Raw genomic sequence first — 18,741 nt, 5'->3', positions numbered from 1 at the left:
TTTTCTGGACACTTTACATTTAAATTTTTTTTTGCTGTGGGAGTGGGGAGGGCAATTTCCCGCCCGCTGCCCAGTCATAAAAAATCGAGTTAAGTTGCTGTAAGTAGGTAGTAAATATAAAAAGCTGCAGTTAATCTAATATCTGAAATTTAGCATTGTTTCCATTGCCCTTAGTGAAAGGAGCTATAAAATCAGTGGTCATAAATTACTAAATATAATCAAAACTTTATACAGTACAATTCACTAAAAGCCAGTTAATAATTACTAAAAATACTGTACAGTAATACAATTAACTAATAAATACCCTCTTGTGACAATATTTTTTACTTACTCGACTGTGGCAACTAGTTGCCAGCTAGTTCTCTTATATGTATATTTTCAAGATAGTGAAATTTGGGCCGAATTGACAGGGTGGCCCAGTGAAATTTTTGGAGTGGGGGCATGAATTGACAGGGTGACCCAATGAAATTTGGAGTGGGGGCCCGAATTGACAGGGTGACCCAATGAAATTTGGAGTGGGGGCCCAAATTGACAGGGTGACCCAATGAAATTTGGAGTGGGGGGGCCGAATTGACAGGGTGGCCAGTAGGTTTCCCTCTACATCTATCCGGGAACTTTTTCTTCTTTTCATACACTCCTCGAGCACGAGGTTATTTCTTCGTACTACTGGGGGGATTTGCTGTGAGCACCTATTACTATGGGGCCGAATTAACAGGGTAGTAATCGAATAAGAGGGAGGGTGAGGACGGCCCGTAGATTCCCTCGACATCCGTCCAGGGACGTTGTTTTCTTCCATACCCACAAGTACCCGAGATTTCTCATTGGCAGCAGTAATTCAAAACCTGTGATTTCTCATTGGCAGCAGTAATTCAAAACCTGTAAGACAATTAAGGTTACTTATGTTTCAGTTAAAATCTCCATAAATCCAAAATTTTTTAGCCTCTCTTCAAATTCAGAAAAAAATGAAACTGTAACCATATTTGTTTTATAAAAGATATAATATTATAATAGTCACGACCTAGTTTCCAAGACTGGTTTAATTACATATGTAGTAAAACATATGTACATTTATGCGTAACAGTTAATATAAGAAATTTAATCATTAAAGTAGCTAGATATTTCTACTAAGGCAACGAGACATTTAAAGTTATTCTTAAAAACTTATTTAATCGGCCTTTATAGCAGGGTTTGTTATATAGGTACACTTTACACAGACAAAGAAATACTACACAACTTCTTTTACGGTTATATAACCAAGGTAGGCCTAAGAATACTTGCTACCGATAAAATTAAATAAATATTGGCAAACTGAATGGAACGTGAGGTACCACCATCAAATATTGCATGGGATAAGTCTGTTATTTGAACCTATACCAAATCGGCAAAAAAGGAGTTTCGAAAATTTATGCAGACCATGACGCGAGAGAGAGAGAGAGGAGAGAGAGAGAGGAGAGAGAGGAGAGAGAGAGAGAGAGAGAGAGAGAGAGAGAGAGAGAGAGACGGATTCCCCACCTTTTACAGAAAAAAATACGTCATCAGTGACAGATTTCCTTTCCGTCATGACTATCAAAGTGCTCTTACCAATTTTACCCCATTGAATAATATAACTATGCCACCTAACGAGCTTATGTATCTAGTATACACCTAAATATCTGATATAAGATTATTGCATTTGAAATAGAAGCCACTAGCAAACCTATGAAAATATTAAAATCATTAATTTGCTCTCTACATTGTGGAGGAATTTTAGACTTGCTTAAACAATACCGAAAAAGCAGAGGACTTTTGTTTTTTTCAAACACCTAAATTTAGCAAGCGAAATTTGCAGAGAGAGAGAGAAAAAGGTAATTGCTTTTCGTACTATGGCCAAGAGGTTTTTAATTCCTGCCACTATAAAGAACAGCGTATTGGGTAAGGTTACATGCATATTTTAGGTCTATACTGACTGAACAGAAAAGCCTTTTGGCAAAACCAGTAACTCGAAGAATACACCAAAGTTTTGCCCGATTTTCGTAATTCGATTAACCACGCTTGCCTATTTAATCTTTGGTTATATCTTGCTTATTGTTTCTTCCTTAATACCAATGATTGCCATAATGTCTAAAACTATCCCTATTCAGCCCTACAACACTTTCTGATGAGCATTTTCAATTCATTTTTACCAACAGTTCTCGACATAGTATCGGGCAATTATCCTACTTAGTTTCTCAGACACCGTAACCACGAATGCTAAACACAGACTATTATAAAATTCTTTCTTTATCGCTCTTTCTTATCCAAGAATGGGCCTAGCCTTAGTCTCACTGAAAGCTCTTTTCAGGCAATTACGTAGGTTCCAAGACCTAGTGAAGGAGAGTGACAAATTCCTTATTATTTTTATGGTCTCGTTATTATCTTTCCTTTAGAGCAGTGCTTCATCTTCAACTGGTGAATGGAATGAGATGGATGAATGATAAGTAAAGGACAGATGGAAAATTAACGATTTCACATACTCAAATGATACAGTTTCCTGTGGTGTGGGACTATGATTTTGATTTGCGTTTACCAGACCTAAATCAGATATGATCTTTTAAGGGTGACCGGATGTACTAATCTGATTTTAAATGACGGCAATGTGTTAATCGGACGAAATACAGAAAACCGAACCTGGCTCAAGAGATGTGAAAATGAGAGCAGTTAATTTCTGAGGAAAAAATTAAATGAACCGGACTCGAGATGATAAATGTCAGTGGTCATAGCAAAACGTGACATTTGGTAACAGTTATTGAACCGGATGAGAAAATGCGGACTCGCAGAGCTGATAGTTATTCTCTCCTCAAAATCCAAAACTCGAAGGCCACACGAAAGCTATATGGCGAATGACCTTTTATTCAATGAAGATACAATTGGAAAGGATTAATTTCCCCATCTTAATTAAATTTAAAATATAGCAGCCAGTGCCTGGCTCCTTTAAAATGACATAGCGCGCGCGCGCACACGCACAGAAATAATTATTTTTTTTTATAACACCACAACAGTATTTAAATCATCAAAGTCCTTTTCATTCGATGCTCAAATTGACACGGACTAACAAACTACTACTTGCCTTTCTTCCGATGCACATGACGTGCTCATGAAAAGAAAAAACGCCACCATGACATCAAGGAAATATATAACATTCTACGTTTACGCCAATCAAGGGTAGCTAACACATGAAATTTAAGGCAGGTAAGTAAACATAACGGATATTGATTGATTCAACACTTCTTGAATATCCATGCCAGTCAACTAAACAGTCCGTGAAGCAGATCACATTCCTTTGCAGTGACAACAATAAAACCTAACTCCTATGGCTGCTGAAGGCCTGAGATGCATCAGCTAATAGTCTCCCCCTGAGTAGTTTCGTGAAAACACCCACATTTTCATACCAAGCTGGCCTTGACACCAACCATTCGTTGATATGTTATCACTAGAAAGGAGCAGGTTCCTTCTAATTGGAAATAGAAATTCTAGCGAGTGTGAGTCATTATAAAAAAGTATACTGAAGATATCAATGAAAGGTAGCTAATGTACTCTTCATATTGACCACTACCGGGATGATCAAATGAGGTAGAGGGCAAAGCAGTTCAAGCAGCCTAAAGGGAAGTAGATCGCATGCAAGAGTGAAAAATTAAAAAAGGAATATAATTCATTATGGAAAAAAACGCAGCATCGAGAAAAGGTTTCCGCTGATATACCAGGGAAGGCATCCCTCATGAATTGTACACTGCTCGTCATAATCTGACGGTGAGGGATAGAAAAAGGATGAAGAGAAAGATTATGATAATAAAGGCATGGAGACTGAAAGATGTTAAAATGTAAAAAAAAAAGGAGTACATAAAGAAAAGTATCTGTAGATATAGCACAGAAATACGCAGTTTGCCGCAGCAGACGGGACATCAAGGTGGGAGAATCAAGATGTGCAAATGCCTATGGGACCCATCGAGACAAATCCAGGCTTCTCAAGGTACAGGAAAAGAGAAGCTGGGATAGAATAGAATAGACAATTTAGGCCAAAGGCCAAGCACTGGGACCTATGAGGTCATTCAGCGCTGAAAGGGAAAAATTTTGAATGGCGAAACAGGAAGAAAACCTCGCAGTTGCGCTGTGCATAAAATGTTAAGAGGGGGGTTGAGGAAAATAAGATGGAAGAAAGAATATGAATGGCGTTACAGTAAAAAGGAATGAAAGAGGTTATAGCAGCAAGGGGCCTAAGGTAGGGACATTGCAAAGAACTTAGTTGGAGGCTAAACCAAAAGACAGGTGGCAAGGGCAAAGGAGGTGGTAAGAACTGAACCAGATCAATAATACTGCAGAAGAAAATGAGAAAGATGCAGAATAGGATATGCAAAGGAAAAATGAAAATGGAGATAAAAGGAAAAGAAACCCAATGGAATATTTTAGGAGTGGTTTGAAATGGGTCTGAATGATTAAAGAAAAGACAAACTAGATGATGCTACATGATTGAAGGGTCAAGAGAGAATTATGCAAAATGATTGTGGAAAATTCTCAATGACCATAAGTCCCAATGACCGTAAGGGAATAACACGCAAGTGGGCCAGTCATTAAGCTGACCAGAACGTAAGAAAATCTGATAAAGAAATGGGTAAGTCCAGAAGTGTGTGGAAAGCGCATGACAAAGAGAACCTACAAAGCAAAAGGGGATGCAACGAGATGCTGAGACTTTAGAAGGGCTTAGCAGGAAGTCCATATAATGAGGCAACTGCAGGAAAAAGTACCAAACAAAGAGGACGAGATTGTAACACACTTACTGTAGAACTTGAAGAGGTACTGAATTCTAAGAGACACTACTAAAGTCGAGGATGGCAAAAAAATCGAGGAGAGAATCAAAATTAGCGTATACAACAGATCTACGGTGACAGGAAGGAAAGCAAAGGAAAGGGCCCAGTCAGGAAAGTGGCCATGTGATTCCTGTGCGGAAAAATGTGGGTGGAAAAAATATACTATAGCCAGTTTTATAGATGGTCTAGAGATACTAGTGATTCCAAAATATAAGATGAAGGGACTCACACTGATCAAAATACATAACAAAACAACATGGAGATGGGACACCATACGGTGGTCAAAACGCAGGTCTTGGAAGAGTAAATTATGTTAGCATGGGGACATTGGATTATTAAGGAGTACTGAGAGGTTAGTACCAACGAGAAGACCCTTGTATTGATGAAATGGAAGATGATTGTTATAAAAATGCCATATTATCAGGCAAGCAAGGATTTATGAAGTATTCAAGAGCCTTGTATAACTCAGTGCTGCATAAAGAGCTCTGACGTAAGTATAGTGAGGGCTTCGAAAGCCATAGTCATCACAAAATGTTAAGCTTCATAGCAAAAGTGCAGTGGGGGATGATAATGGTTTGGGACACATTATAATTAAAGATATGAAACAGCTGGTCAAAAAGCAGGAAATACGGAAGCACCAGAAAACAAGGAGGAGGAGTTAGATCAGATGGGGATTCAGTCAAACAGAGGTGTGTGGAGACCACCCCTTCCAAGTCTGACAACTTCAAGGGAAAATAATAATGATGATGTGACATCCTTACTATCTGGAAGAACATTGACGACCTCGGTGGAGTTGATAAGCCGTAATACTTTGACTAACTTCTTTCCGTTCATTTAAGCAACAGTAATTGCTTTGAGAAGCCTGTCTTAGAAGTACAGGGACAGCTTGTTCAGTGATAAGAAAAAAAATAAAACTTTCTTTCTGGGGGCATGACTTAAGTTTGCTCTAAGTAAAAAAGATCAATGCTAAGTCTCTCCTAAACGTTTTAAAACTTTCTCTTGTTATATTTCACAACGGTCAAAACACTGAACAAAGTAAAAACGTTCCAAATTAATTCCTTTTTGCTCAAAAGGGAAAGACCAGACTAACCAACACAATAAAAGGAATGACACTGATACAGAAGAAGCACCCCACTTGAACACTACCCTCTTGCAAAACTCACCAAGGGACAGCGTCAAAAGGCATTCAACCAGTTACTCCTTCACTTCTTTCCAGTATTCAAACGTCTTTTTTTCACGTTCAGATCTCACATCCTACGACTTCCTAAGGTACTTGAATATATGATGTAAAACTATTATTTTCCAACAGTGTACTTTTACTATTATTTTCCGTCAGTTTACTTTTACTATCTCCTTAATTAGTACAGCCTTTTCTTCCTATCTTTAAATCTTTAGCTTAAACCCCTTAGGACACAGTCAACAGACTATAATAAACCCAAGGTGACTCCAAAGGGAAATCAGACTGCATACATAAACAAGCTATAGGAGTTGGTAAATATGAGGGAATATAAAAGATTATCTATACACCTGATTTCAGAAGTAAGCAGAAGGAAGAATGAGCCAGTAAGTCGACAAGAGCTTCTGATGTTTCTATCACCTATTTTTGGATAAAAGTTTCGGTAAATTATGAACGTCATTTTCTGTGCCAAGGCTTGCATCAGATCTATTAGCATTCGATCAGCCTTTATGAAGCCTTCTTGGCCTTCATTGTAACCAAGGCTTGAAAGGTTTATATTACAGTTTTGATCAAGTTTCAAAACCTACAATTCTTGCAAGGTGACAAACTTCATCTCTTCCTTCATTTAAATGTCAGTGGAACTCTTTACGTTACAATAGCTTCTGTCGCAAAAAAATTCTTACTTGTACAAATGGAAGGCAGGTAGGGCTGGCGACTACTCCTCGTCACAGGTAGGAAGGGCTCGGAGACCTCTCCACCCTACAGGCAGGAAGGGCTGACTACCTCTCGTCATAAGCATGAAGGGCTGACTACCCCTCGTCACAGGCAGCAAGCGCTTCACGGGCATGAAGGGCATGGAGACTTCTCTTCATCACATCACAAACAGGAAGGGCTGGCAGCTTCTCTTTGTCTCAGGCATTAGTGATTCCTCCTCAACACAAGCAGGACAAGACTTTATGGAGGTAGGTATTAAAGTCATCTTGAAGGGAGAGACTCCCGTCGAAACCTTGTCCACCCTCTGAGTGGCCTCTGTCTGTCCTGAGCAGTCACTTCTGGAGGCTTATATACCACTGTATGGGCGGAGCTAATTACGACAGGCAATCGTCATTCCCATATAAGAAGTTTCTATTTTCTGCATACTGATTGGCTGCTAAAAACTCGCCCATTTTGGGTACATCAGAAGCTTCTAGAAGTAATTTTCCATTCACAAAAAAGCAGGTTACTTCTAGTAGCTATTTGCCACGAAGTGCTGACAACATGTATCTGACAGCCATTGAACCCTCCTCCAAACGCAGGATGCAGCGATGTCCTGAAAAAGAAATTGCTTTTTAACATTTCTGACAACCCGGCCCCCTCCCTGAATCCTAGCATGGAAATCTTTTTACATTTGAACAAATAAAATTTCTCAGCAGTGACAGAATATGGGAATACGCCTGGGAAAACGCTTTTCTCATCTTAACAATCAACTGTTAGGTTAGAGCAATGGTTCTCAATTTTTTTATTATCACGCCCCCTCTAAGAAGTGGTCCTTCCCTCAACGGCCCCCCCACAACCCCCCTTTGCATCTATGTAAAATTCCATCCCAGAATATGGTTTTCATTATAAAGGAGTAACAGAAGGTAATGGAAAAAGGAAATAAATTAATAAATAGTTAACACTAAGTAAATTATTAAAATAAAAGGAGAAATGTTTTAAGAAAATACCAATGGACCAAGAATACTACCCTGTGGAAGTGGAACTCCAGACAAAACAGGTCTTGGTTCAATAAAGGTCCCATCAACAGCAACACGCAGCTGCCTACTTGTAAAGAAATCTTGTTACAAACCTAAAACGCATCCTCCCACTCCAAGATTCTGAAGTTCATAAATAAGTACCTAGAGATTCACCAAATCGAAAGCTGCACTAAAATCTTTTTGAATTACTCTACACTCATCCTCTCATCCAGATTCTCTTACAAATGGCAAGTCAAATCTAAAAGAGCATCGCAGGTGCCTAATTGCTTCCAATATACATAAAATCAGCCAATTATAATCCTTGACATTCCACATACTTGATACTGCAGTCTGGAGATATGCCCCTTTTTTGACAGGCACTGTAATTACCAAACTTGCGCTCATCGCAGAGGTACTATGCGCGTCGACCTGAAAATCTATTAAATCTAATAATCTTGGGAGACAATACTAGAAACCTTTAAAAAAAACAAAAGGTTAGAGACGATCAGGTTTTTCTCCACCCTAGCTATCAAGATTATCAAGAATTTTCTTAACATCCTTGCAAATTTTGTAAGAATAGGTTCAGGATGGCAAATATCAGGGAGAGGGACATCCTTCAAAACCTTGATGAAGCAGTTCAGCCTATTCCATAGGGCCATCATCTGTTTAATAGTGATGGAATGGGAGATGAACCAACTAATCTGGTCCACCACAGAAGAGGGCGAGTAATTAAGGTAATTTCTCTGCAGAGAGAGCTTAATTGTTCCCATTAAATCCAGGGTTTCCACATAAACAGCATGTACTAAGAAAACCAAGGTCAAAATTAATCTTACTTCATTCTAGTACGTCAGTTCCTACAAAACCAGACATGATTTAAATGTTATTCATAAAATAGATTCAGTGAAATAAGGTTTTTCAATATGAAATTCGACTAATTACATTTTAGGGCTTATTCACAATACATATACAGTAGATATACATTCCACAAGTACTGGTCCGGTCATTGAAGTTTAATAACAAAGTAGCTAAAACTAGCGACAGGTAAATAAAGGGGGCGAGGATGCACCCTTCTGCTCAACTCTCAAGATCAAAGAGAAAAGCGGGACTGGTTGGTAAGAGGTGATTTTAGAAGACCAGTTTGCATACCTTAAAACAAATGTAAAATGAACTTGAATTTGCAATTGATCCATGGCTAAGTCACATCTACCACCTATTTATAAACAACCAGAGCATGATGCTCTGTTGTGCAATTCAACTGCATCTGTCAAGACCGACGAGTAAAGGTGAGAGTGGAAGTACCCGTCACATTTTATTCAACCAAACTCTTACCACAGTGAACTTCAGGCGAGATGGTATTCTGTTCAATGGAGCTCAGACAATCCATGAAAAAAAGTGGATACGCCAAAAACGCTAGAACTCAATGGTAAAACAAGGTTATTGTAACTCCCTTAACAATAGTTGAACACATTATTTGTTGAATTAGTTAGGAGGTTTATTCAAGTTAGGTAGCCAAATATGGCAGTAAAACTCTGTCGTGATTGGATCCGCCTTTTTAAAATAGAAAATTCTCAAAAGACGCCGAGAATTTTATACCGCATTGAGCCACATACAACAGGGCGCAGTTACATAGAAATAAGGACGATTGTAGTTTAATGAACACAAGATACAACAAAGACAGAGCACATGTCATTGAATCTACTCAAAGTCGGCAAAGGAGTTACAAAGGCGAGAAAAAAATGTTACCTTAGAGTCACTCACTATAACTAACAGATATAACGGGGTCAGCCTATTGGACCAAATGAGGGTGGATAGGAGACGTTATGAGTTGTAACTGTAACTTGTAAAGTTTACCCAAAAATGACTATCTCATTAAATATATATTTCAATATCATCAGTGAAACTTTTAGTTTTGAATATCAAATCTGTTACTTATATTTGGAAATAATGAAGCATGAAAATTTAATTGTTTTTATATAATTTTTTACTATCATACTCAACACTAAGTCTGAAACTTTTCAGTCAATTGATTACGGTAATTCTTTGCAATACTGACATTTCGGTGAAAAGAAAAACCAATTTCTGCAAATGTGTAATATCAGCATAAGTTTATTATGAATAAGGAACTAAAAATAAAAAATATTAGCTGAATCTGTCAAGCGAATAAGATTTAACACAAAAATTTGTTAATTATTTGAACTGGAAGTACCGACGTTAACTTTTTGAACGTCTGTGAGATGAAAATAGTACGGGAGGAGGAAACTATTTATCTCTTAGATGTCTCGAGTTTTGTTTATGGAATATCATTAAAAGGCTAGACTGACTTACGATATGAAAAAAAGCCAGAAATGCCGCAAGCAACTTTGGGGAAATTATTATTGCACGAGGTAAACAAGTTTGCTATAGCTACTGCATTAATGTATCGTCGTTTTCTATCACTTTACAGTTCCCCTAAGTTAGGAATACAAAGAAGACCTAACGACCGGAATTTATCAACTGTCACTCAAACTAATGCGTAAGCTGTTGCCAACTTCTGTTTTGCTGTTTCTAAAACTGATAATTTTTCGTTTTTCTTTCATAGTTCTCTACTACTGACGATCGGTGCGGTTTTTTCTATCTTCGAGTAATGAAAAGTGGTACTTGAACTCAATAAAGTTTAGCTTTGTTCCGGTTTTTCTACGACAACAACTTTTCCGATTTCCTTACTGGCTGTCTCTGACTCGCCAGCACTCGCTACTATCGATATTTTTCTCCTACTGATGGGTACCTTAAGGTAAAGGGGTTTGCAAACTTTCCTGTTAACCTTTCATTTCATTTTATCAACCATACCATCTCACCAGCATATTCCATTGTTATCACAATAAAGGCTCACCACATAACCTAAATCTCACATTTCCACCTGCAAAATATTCATATGACCTACGCGTTGCTCTATGAGCAAGAGCCCGGGCTGGCATAACGCCATATTAATCTTCAACAACAACAAGCAATCTTGATTTTTCCGTCCTTGTATTCACATTTACATATAGAAGTAGACTATAAAATCTGCCGGAAGGTTCGTGAGGAAATGTGTCCCTGTAAAAACTGAGGAATATTAGTTGTTACAGAATGTGGACCCTGTGGTCGGGGTGTAACAATACTACACTGTAGGCCCTGCGTGTCGTAAAAGGCGACTTAAAGGACAGCTGCTGCCTTGCAGTCTTACTTTTTAGTAAAAGGATAAGCTAACTGCCAATAACTGCGGAAACTACTGTTTTGCAGGTGGACTTTTTAGTCAAAGGCGAGGTTAACTGCCAGTAACTGCGGAAACTGCTGCCTAGCAGGTGGACTTTTTAGTCAAAGGAGAGGTTAACTGCCAGTAACTGCAGAAACTGCTGCCTTGCAAATGGACTTTTTAGTCAAAGGAGAGGTTAACTGCCAGTAACTGCAGAAACTGCTGCCTTGCAGATGGACCTTTTTAGTCAAAGGAGAGGTTAACTGGCAGTAACTGCGGAACTGCTGCCTTGCAGGTGGACCTTTTAGTCAAAGGAGAGATTAACTGCCACTAACTGCAGAAACTGCTGCCTTGCAAATGGACTTTTTAGTCAAAAGAGGGGTTAACTGGCAGTAACTGCGGAACTGCTGCCATGCAGGTGGACATTTTAGTCAAAGGAGAGATTATAACTGGCAGTAACTGCGGAAACTGCTGCCTTGCAGATGGACTATTTAGTCAAAGGAGAGATTAACTGCCAGTAACTGCGGAACTGCTGCCTTGCAGGAGGACTTTTCAGTCAAAGGAGAGATTAACTGCCACTAACTGTGGAACTGCTGCCTTGCAGGTGGACTTTTTAGTCAAAGGAGAGGTTAACTGTCAGTAACTGCGGAACTGCTGCCTTGCAGGTGGACATTTTAGTCAAAGGAGAGATTAACTGCCATTAACTGCGGAACTGCTGCCTTGCAGGTGGACTTTTTAGTCAAAGGAGAGATTAACTGCCAGTAACTGCGGAACTGCTGCCTTGCAGGTGGACTTTTTAGTCAAAGGAGAGATTAACTGCCAGTAACTACGGAAACTGCTGCCTTGCAGATGGACTTTTTAGTCAAAGGAGAGATTAACTGCCAGTAAATGTGGAACGGCTGCCTTGCAGGTGGACTTTTTAGTCAAAGGAGAGATTAACTGCCACTAACTGCAGAAACTGCTGCCTTGCAAATGGACTTTTTAGTCAAAAGAGAGGTTAACTGCCAGTAACTGCAAAAACTGCTGCCTTACAGATGGACTTTTTCGTCAAAGGAGAGGTTAACTGCCAGTAACTGCGGAAACTGCTGCTGCAGGTGGATTTATGTCAGGAGGTTAACTGCCATTAACTGCGAAACTGCTGCTAAGGTGACTTTTTGTCATGCGTCAACTGCCATTAACTGCGGAAACTTCTGCCTTGCAGGTGGACTTTTTAGTCAAAGGCGAGGCCCACCGCCAATAACTGGTTGATGACAGCAATGCAAGGGCATGCGGTCGTAAAAACCCTTTGCCAAACAATAAGCCATGCCTGATGCATGCAGCGGAGAAGGCGCACCAGGTAACAGACCCTTTAAATGTAGGGATAACAGTGGGAAAAAAGAGGAGTTATTACAGAATGTACTGGTACATTTGGTAAAAATGAATATTACTACCGCGGCATTTTTCCCGCTCGTTGCCAGCTGGGATATTTACTGCTTTTACTTGGTTTTCCTTTATGCTAACTAGTCTTTTTTTTGTTTATGATATTTACTTTATTTTGCTTGTTTTAACATTCATCCCCAGGGAGCTGTTACTAAACACGGCGCCCATATTTCACATAAACTGGCGGTTACCAAACCAGGCACAACAATAGTCTTCAGTTTTATAAAATATTTAACATTGTTGTCGTCCATTGTAAAACTTAATTTTTTCTGAAAGTTTTTGTGGAGATTGTCGAATTTTACGTATCCAACGCAAATGCTTGGTTAATTCATTACAGTTCTCCTCATATCTAACATCTTATGGTAATGGAGGGAAGGGTTGTCAGATTAAGCCAGCTTTGTACTGGTGCGGGCTCTTGCTTCACAGCAGCCCGTAACCTCGGAGGGAAGGGTTAGGACCAGTGATTTTTAGATGGGAGGGATGAATGGAAATGAGTGAAAACTAGGAATTTTTGTATTCTAACCTCGTTAACAACTCAAACACTTCATGCCTGATCCTCAAGGGAAGGCTTCTAATTTTCAATACCTTTAGGGTTCTTTAACAAGGCACGTAGGCAAGTATGGTTTTGGCGAGCGCTTCGGATCAGAAGCGAGGTACGGTAGGTGAACATCAATGGCCTAGGTGAGCACGCAAATATTTAGCTCATTCGTGGCTGGCCAGGATGTGTAGGTGGTTCAGCGTTTCTGCCTACATTAGCATTTCCAAGCACAGCTTCAGTACCATGCTTTTAAACCATACTTGGCCCAGTATCGTGTATAAGAGCACTTGGTCACTTATGGGGGATAATATAATTGGTTACTGTTAATTGTTGTTCCGATGACGCTCTTTGAGACCCTCAAATTCATTTGTCCTCCACACCAAGGTCTCTACACAAAAGTGCAAAACCGTTAAGAGTCATACGGCGTATTCCACAGTACCCGTTCTTGCACTCGGAAAATGAAGTATTAATTTTATACTGGAAGACTACATTTAACTGCACATTTAACACGAACAAGTCGGAGGTGCAAATATTTCCTTAAAAATTACTTATTTACTTGCCCTACATCGCTTGGGTAGATCTAGTGTACCTATCCGCGGCGGCCCAGAGTATGGCAGTTGCGGTTTTTCTATGCAGTTTTACCTTCTGAACAAGAATTTTAAGTAAAATTTATTCGGACGACTGTAATTAACCCCGAAGGGCCAGTACTAAAGGTAATATTTCAGAAGCACTCCGCACTGGATATTAAAATAATCACCTACATGGAAAGAGCATGTGAAAAGCAATATAAAAAGTATAGTCATTATATGAGAGATTGAACGTGGTGGAATTAAATGAGCTTGATAAAGTTTTTACCTTGAATTTTTCCTAAGTCGGGAGAGGTGTTTCCTCTATGGTAATGTTTACTTTTAATGAGCCCTCTAACTTACTTTCTTACGCAAATAAAGCAGTTCCAATTACTCATTATTGGCTGAGAGGTGTGACATCGTTATGATGTCATGGGTTTCATAACCAATTACGAATGACTTTAGTCGAAAACTAAGTTTCACTAGCATTTCAGCGGAGTAATAAGGTTACCTGTCCAGTGTCCACTGGTATCCTTGTTTGACTGAATACTCGAATAATGAAGCAAAAAACGGCATTTTGTCTTCCTGTACCTATGGCAGAGGCAGTGGCTGGCCCTTCTGGCATTAATTTTGACAGACCTTCGATTTCCTACCGATTGTTTGCAGTGCAATTAAGTTATGGTGAATTTTATCATTATTTGTCTAGTGGTGGTAAATTAGTTGTGATTGTATATGCTCAAAGACAATTTCATTCCAAAGCAAAAAAACTGCGAGTGTTGTGGAGCTACTATTTGTCGGATCGACTACAACAGGAACGCCTTTAGGCGTGATCCGCCACGGTATGTAGCCTTACTGTAACCAGTGTCTAGCGTGCACAGCGCAACATTACCTCTTGCCGTACATGCCGTGCTTGCCAAGAATCTTTAAATATGTGGATAAGGCGAAGCGCCGTTCCGCTACGGCCTTACTGACAGCACACATAAATCGATCGTCGCTGATATGTAGTCGCTCCTTACTTTGTTGTTGTTTTGGTATTGCCGCCACATTGGTTTTGGTGTTCTTCTGCCGATTTCGGTCGGCGGTCGAGTCGCCGTGTTTAGTACTGGCCCTTGGGAGTTAATTACAGTCGTCCGAATAAATATTACTTTAAATTCTTGTTCAGTGGGCAAAATAACATAGGAAAACGTCACTTGCCATAGTCTAGGCCACCGTGGATTGCTTCTGTAGAAATACCAAAAATTTTGCACTCAATCGCATGTGGAACAAGAGTTTAGTTATTCAGTTCAGTTCTATAACAATGTTGCAATGCACACTATTCATATGGATTGTTTAATTGTATGGTGTTTTTACGATGCATGGAACCAGTGGTTATTCAGCAATGGGACCAATGGCTTTACGTGACTTCCGAACCACGTCGAGAGTGAACTTCTATCACAAGAAATAAACATCACTCAGAACTCAATGGAATGCCCGAGAATCGAACTAGCGCACACCGGGGTGGCAGGTCAAGACCATACCGATCACTCCACTGAGGTGCTTGTATTCATATGGAAGGAAAGGGAGTGGCGGACAGGCAGTTGGCGACTGGTAACTTGTGGAGATCACGACCGGTAGCACAAATGACTGGAGGATTTGCTTTTCACCACAATGTCAGCCATGGTGAAAGAGTTCAAGGACCAAGTAACACTTCCACTTATAGGAGAGGCCATTACTGGCCACATGATGTGACCCGCAAAGGTTAACATGATGATATGCACTAAATAAAGGCTATATGCTAATGAGGCTTCATTTTCATATACTGCGTTACCAAAACCGTTTATGTAACTGACTATTATTTCTTCAACATTATTACATCCAAATATGCCAATTAGAATTCTGGTTACAATTACTCTGCGACTCTCCAAACATATTTTCACTGCACAAGTGACAGTTTGCAGATTTATACACCAGTATTAATATCGTGATCAACATTAAAACCATATTATTACTTCTATCATGCACATTTATCAATACTATTACAATAATTAAGTGAGACATTGTGCATAGATTGCTTACGTTAAGAACATTGTTATTATTGCACTTGTCATCATGCGTATTACTGTTATGTAAGTTAAGATGTGTATCTTTTGGAGGGGAAGCCTTTTTTCCGTGTGAATGAATATTCATAAGTGAATTATACATGATGACTATAGATCAAATTATACTAGAATTGAGCCTATTGCTCATGACGCATTACGAATCGTCTACTGCTGCTACGCCTTTCACCGGATCGAAAAATAGTCTGACATTATCAAGTCAGAGTCATTTCCTACTGCAATTTAGTATTTATGACTACGCTAACATATTTTGTGCTTACTTTACACCTTTCATGGGTTTTTGTTTCATCAATGATTAGATACTTATATTAACGGTATTTCTACGGAAGCAATCCGCGGTGGCCTAGACTATGGCAATTGACGTTTTCCTTTTATTTTACCCACTGAACAAGAATTTAAAGTAATATTTATTCGGACGACTGTAATTAACCCCAAAGGGCCAATACTAAACACGACGACTCGACCGCCGACCGAAATCGGCGGAAGAACACCAAAACCAATATGGCGGCGATACCAAAACAACAAACAAAGTAGGGAGCGACTACATATCCGTGATGATCGATTTGTGTGTGCTGTCAGTAAGGCCGTGGCAGAACGGCGCTTCGCTCCTTATCCGCATATTTAAAGATTCTTGGCAAGTACGGCATGTACTGGCAAGAGGTAATGTTGCGCTAGACACGGGTTACAGTAAGGCTACTTACCGTGGCGGATCATGCCTAAAGGCGTTCCTGTTGTAGTCGATCTGACAAATAGCTCCACAACACTCGCAGTGTTTTTACTTTAGAATTAAATTATGTCTTTGAGCATTTTCAATCACAACTTCTTCACCACCACTAGACAAATAATTATAAAATTCACCATAACCCACATTGCACTGCAAACAATTGGTAGGAAATTGAAGGTCTGTCAAAATTAATGCCAGAAGGGCCAGCCACTGTCTCTACCATAGGTACAGGAAGACAAAAGGCCGTTTTTTGCTTCATAATTAGAGTATTCAGTCAAACAAGGATACCAGTGGACACTGGACAGGTAACTTTATTACTCCGCTGAAATGCTAGTGAAACTTAGTTTTTGACTAAAGTCGTTCGTAATTGGTCACACCTCTCGGCCAATAATGAGTAACTGGAACTGCTTTTGTTTGCGTAAGAAAGTAAGTTAGAGGGCTCATTAAAATTAACATTACTGTAGAGGAAACACCTCTCCCGACTTAGGAAAAATTCGAGGTAAAAACTTATCAAGCTCATTTAATTCCACCCCGTTCAATCTCATAATGACTATACGTTTTATATTGCTTTTCACATGCTCTTTCCATGTAGGTGATTATTTTAATATCCAGTGCGGAGTGCTTCTGAGGTATTACCCCCAACAATAGCATTTTGCCTTTAAACATTGTTCTACAACCACAAACTATGAAGCCATGAAATGAAAAACTGCTAACTGGTCATGCATCGAAAAGAACCCTTAAGGTATAATTTTACTTTAAACCAACAGCATCTTGAACAACAAATCACCATTTACTTATGTTTTAATCTGTGCTTTCATGTTTAACATACATTTGCAAACTACCTAATCAACTACACCTAACCTAGGGTACCACTTCCTTACCTTAGTGCGCGATATTAGTTTGAAAACTTCACATACACTGTGATGCCCTGAAATTTAGGATATAAGGGCGGAATCCACCATCTCTAGAAGTACTCATTAGCCAACAAACTAATATGAAACTTTCAAAGCACAAATTTAAAACTAGGGAAATTTCTTTTAAGTCGAAAATGTAATAACGGTATAAAGTACTCCCCTTCCCTTTTAATACAGGTTTAGACAAACCTTTTTAAGATTGTTCTTCTGGGCACTGACACAGCATTAGCTTTGAAACAGTAATTCCTTGAAGCACAGAGCTAAAACTATCAAGACAATTTCAAATTGAACGTAAAGCAAAACTTTTACAATAATCTGTAAGCTACAAAATAACACCTTTATAGTAATTGCAGTAGTACCAACAGTCACCGTGGAAAGGCATTAATGAAAACGCTCATTCTGAGTAGCCTTAAAAGTGGAACCGAACACCCTTGAAGTCTATTCAATTAATGGTTTAGCCCAAAGTGATTTGGAAGTTTTTGTCAAATAAAATCACCAGGTATACGTGGTTTACACGTGAGTTTTACAAGAAAACAAACCCCTAACGACTGCACCCACCGGGCGCCATATAGGCCATAATAACTATTCACCTATCAACACCATTGTCCAAAATACGAGGGGGGAGGGGACCCGTTAGTTAGACGAATCTAAAGACCTGGCAAAGGGCTTAAATAGCCAATGTTTCCAGGAACTAAAAAATCATTCGAACAAGTTCAGGTCACTGCCAGTCTGCCACCGTTCTTTCAAACTAACGCTTAAACAACCACCAGTTTTTTTTACTATCAAACAAGGACTCTTAAACAGCAAAGGTTACGTCGCAGTGACTGGTTGTGGTGACATCTGTTGGCAGCCCTACAACTATGAAAAACAAAACATTTAATACCACTACTACTTACGCACTATGACGCACAAAAGTTCGTTCCCTCCGCTGGTCCAGAGCGAACACGATTCACGATTCCGCGACTATGAAACCCCGAAGTAGTTGAACAAGTAACTAATTAAGCACCCAACAGATGCCGCACCGTCAGGCCAAGGAAGGAGGAGTGGGAGGCAGATATTTTTCTTGAACAAAGAGTAAAGTCTCAATAATCTAATATCGTTAATTAAGGTGGTGAGCATGAAGTTTTTGTTGTTGACGATACTGGGTTTGAGTGTAAAATGTGCAGTTAAGGAAATATGTGAAATAGATAAGATAAAAGCTTTTAGGAAGTCAGTAATAATTTTTTTTTATTTCCTATAGATTATCGTATCTGTTCAACAGAAACGACTGTTCACAAGATCGATACAAATCTTTCACCAACAGTGTTATTGGTGTTGCTCTGTAATCTGCAAGACACCCCTTATAAAAAAAACTAACACCTATAGCAGCAAATTAGCAAAATTTTCAGTTCACTTACGACTTACGTTATTGAGGTAGCAAACACAAACTGAATATATATATATATATATATATATATATATATATATATATATATATATATATATATATATATATATATTTATTGATATAGATATAGATATAGATATAGATATGATATATATATATATATATATATATATATAT

At 39.0% G+C, this 18,741-nt stretch overlaps 1 long non-coding RNA gene across 2 annotated transcripts; it reads right to left on the bottom strand.

The window, feature by feature from the left end:
• Window positions 1–87: 87 nt before the first annotated feature.
• On the bottom strand, window positions 88–18,311 carry LOC135225031 (uncharacterized). Of its 2 annotated transcripts, none has more exons than XR_010316884.1 (3): window positions 18,074–18,311; window positions 6,681–7,306; window positions 88–842 (listed from the first exon to the last, which is right to left on the bottom strand). It is a non-coding gene; the product is annotated as an uncharacterized LOC135225031 (long non-coding RNA). The 2 variants fall into 2 exon arrangements; XR_010316883.1 differs by lacking the exon at window positions 18,074–18,311 and adding an exon at window positions 17,145–17,904.
• Window positions 18,312–18,741: the final 430 nt, after the last annotated feature.

The sequence above is a fragment of the Macrobrachium nipponense genome, chromosome 12, assembly GCF_015104395.2.
Source record: "Macrobrachium nipponense isolate FS-2020 chromosome 12, ASM1510439v2, whole genome shotgun sequence".
NCBI classification, from domain to species: Eukaryota; Metazoa; Arthropoda; class Malacostraca; order Decapoda; family Palaemonidae; genus Macrobrachium; species Macrobrachium nipponense.
Note: the sequence above shows the minus strand (reverse complement) of the source record. Positions and strands in the feature narration are given on the sequence as shown.